The sequence below is a fragment of the Penaeus monodon genome, unplaced genomic scaffold (assembly GCF_015228065.2).
Source record: "Penaeus monodon isolate SGIC_2016 unplaced genomic scaffold, NSTDA_Pmon_1 PmonScaffold_13862, whole genome shotgun sequence".
Taxonomy (NCBI): Eukaryota; Metazoa; Arthropoda; class Malacostraca; order Decapoda; family Penaeidae; genus Penaeus; species Penaeus monodon.
Window position 1 is genome coordinate 4,422 of NW_023642891.1, and position 3,355 is coordinate 7,776.

General features: G+C 35.4%; 1 non-coding gene and 1 pseudogene across 1 annotated transcript; both read left to right on the forward strand.

The window, feature by feature from the left end:
• Positions 1 to 1,438: 1,438 nt before the first annotated feature.
• Positions 1,439 to 1,592, forward strand: LOC119569276 (annotated as a pseudogene).
• Positions 1,593 to 2,957: 1,365 nt separating this feature from the next.
• Positions 2,958 to 3,154, forward strand: LOC119569277. The gene has a single exon (XR_005228240.1). It is a non-coding gene; the product is annotated as a small nucleolar RNA U3 (small nucleolar RNA).
• The last annotated feature ends 201 nt before the right edge of the window (positions 3,155 to 3,355 follow it).

The window sequence follows — 3,355 nt, forward strand, 5'->3', positions numbered from 1 at the left end:
ATTGTGTGCCTTTCTACAGACACCACATTTTGGCTTTGGGTGTACGTTAGCCTGGTGGGTTTTCCGTACTTCTGGCACTTGAAACACCGAATGGTTTTAGGCACATAAATGCGTAGGTTGTAGGAAAACCCGTTACCCGTCAAGGGGGGAGCTTGGGGGACCTTTTATGGCACCCGACTTCTGGTTGGAGTCTTCCCCTTCGCAATCGGGAAACCTCCACGACCTGTGGGTTTTTATGTTATCACCCAAATGAATATTTGGGTTTTGGTGTGCCCGAGAAAAAGTTTCTGAGGACTTTCTAGTGATGTTCTCTATATTTAAGGTGTAACGACATGAGTTGGAAATTGTTTTAAATCTCGATTTGGGTATGAAAGTTTTCTGAATAAAACTACCCCGAAACTATTGCTTCATGGGGAATCTTTTTAGTTTTTTAACCAAAATCACAAAACCCCTTTATTAACACTGTACGCGCGCACACAAACAAATTCACCACGGCCAAATTTCACACCCACGACACAGCCTGCACACCACACCACACACACACACACACAAAACCCCCACACCCCACACACCAACCACACACAAACACACACACACCCCCACATTGTCAAGGTCTATTACTATATAAATTTTAGACCCTTATTGCCCGCACCCTGACAACGTCCATGTCTATACACTCATAACTCCCCGGATACTACATGTAAAAAAAGTCGCCATACAAACACCACCCACGAAACTTTTGTACATATTTTGTATTTGCAAAAACAAGAAAATGACGTGATATATAAATTATATAGTAGATATTGATAATAGTAAACGATCATAGAATGTTTACTCAAGTAACCAGAAAGAACAAATTTTCTTTCGTTTTTTTTTCCATATATTATATATATATATATATATATATTTATTATAATTATTTATAAAATTACATACTAATATACATTATATATATATATTTATTATATATTATATAAAAAATTTTAAGAGAGAGAGTTTGCGATTTTTGTATTAGTCAACGAATATAACAGATTTGAAAATGCTTTCCCCTGTGTGCTTTTAAATAATTAAATATTAACTTTCTGCGAATATTTTCGTAATTGTATCCCCTGTTTTTATAGTTTTATGAAGGGTTTTAAATATGTTGAGTGCATGTGGGTTTTCAAAATTATAGTACTTAGAAAATTGCCCATAAAGTCACGAGATGAAAAGTAAAAAACCGAAGTACGCGGGGAAAAAAAAGCTTTTAATCTAAAATTTTAGGGAATGATGGGATTTTTATCACTGACGTCTTGTTCCCCAAAGCTTTAAAAATATAAACTAAGTGTAGTTCATGTAAACTTCGAAAAAGAAAGCCCATTTATATTTGTATTATGTTACAGAGCGCGGGGGTTTCTCAAAAGGGGTTGAGCGTGGGTCAGCGGGTGAGTTGTTTTGCATACTTACCGGCACAGGAGATACCGTGATACGAAGGCGGTTTCCCAGGGCGGGCTCCCCAAATTGCCCCGGTGGCGTGCCCCCTGCGTTAAACCCCAATGTGGTTAATCGATGCGCAATTTTTGTAGGGGGGGACTGCGTTCCCCTACCCCCCTTATTGCACGGGGTTATGCGAAAAAAAATTCCCATAGACCACCGTAAAACATTATGGGTGAAGATTCTTAAATGGTGTCATCTTTTAAAATATTTTCAGTTTGAATACCCAGTGATTTCTTTTAAACTACCCTAAAAAAGGAAAATTTGCCTACATATTTTTTATACGGGAAAATTTTTTACAAATTTGTATAAATTTTGATTTGTATTCTGAAATTACTATGAATATTCGAACCTTTGGAGTTGTACAAATAAAAAATATCTATCTTTCATTATTTAAAAAATAAATTCACCACCAATATTAGATATATTTTTTTGGAGATTTATCTCAGAATAGATAAAATGAAAAAATATTATATAGGTAGACCACAAAACGTGTTATGTATGTACCACACACAGCACACGCATCGCATCCCCCAATTGCACGCACACACACATACCCCGTGCCCACACACCGCACACTTTTAAAATGGAAAAGCAATTAATGTTTTACCGGGATGAAAGGGTGAAACCCTATTAGTCTTACAAAAATAGGGAAATAAATATGCAGAATTCCCCTTAAAACAAAAATTTTAGATTAATTATATTTTATTTTTTAAAAGGGTGAGTTTGAACCCCGAAGTGGCTTAAAAAAAATTGAGTAAGATCATTGAGTTGTTCCCCTCCCGGAAATCTTTAAAAAAGGGCAAAGTTTAGCTTTTTGAAGGGAAACCAGATTTTGGAATGTAGGGAAAGCGAATTGACCAAAAAGGTAGACTGAGGATTCGTAAAGAATAAGGGAAAGAAGATATATGAAAAAAACCTATTATAAGTCCATATGCGAAGCTTAGCCCCCCCCGGGGAAAAACGTTGTTTTTTTTATTTAAAAAGGGATTCACGCATAAAAGTAAATGGTTATGTATTTACGTTAAACCAAAATATATAAGCAATAGTTTGAACATAACAGAATTAAAAAATTGAAAAATTTAACATTGCTTTGGGAGGAAAATTTTTCCCTTTTAAACATCAACCATGGAAAAACGGTTTAAAGATACATAACTTTTTATTCCCCTATTTGTTTTCTTGTAGGACCTAAAATGTGCACCTGAATTTTATGGAGATCAGTGGAATAGACAAAATGAAGTTTTGTTTGTCCCTGTGCCCCGTGATTTAATGTAGTGTTTTTTAAACTAGTATATATATGCTTAAGTTTTCCCCCTTTTTTGTGTAAACCATTGTAAATAGGGGTAGATTATGTAAATATTTTTAAAAGGGCAAAGTCGTCCACTATTACTCATACAAAATCGCATAAAAAGGTGAAAAACCGTTGTATTAGAAAAAAGAGCTCAGTAAAATGTAGTTTGTGAAAGAAAGTAAAAAGGGGAAAGTTGATTACTTTTTTAGGGTCCTTCTTAGTGCGATTGCCCGGGTTTTTCGCCGAGATTTCGGAAAATGTTTAAACCCCGAGAGGACGTTAGTGAATCCTCTGAGCGGGAAGCAGCTCTCAAATGTTTTTCTTGAGAGATTTATGACCGTTCTGACTCGGTTACCGATGTTGAGAGGAGGATCACACAGGCTGAGTGGTTTAAAGTCAGTCCAATGAAGTGTTCAAGAAATTTTGAGAACTCCCGACAAGGAGGAAAAATAATCATATTAATAAAGGTGTAAATTTTCTGCTTTGTGGATTTCAAAATCCAAAAAAGGGACCGTAAGTGATTTAGTATCTGTGCTTATAGTTAACTAAATTTTCTGATTCCAAAAGCTAACAATTCCCTGAAAACATTTT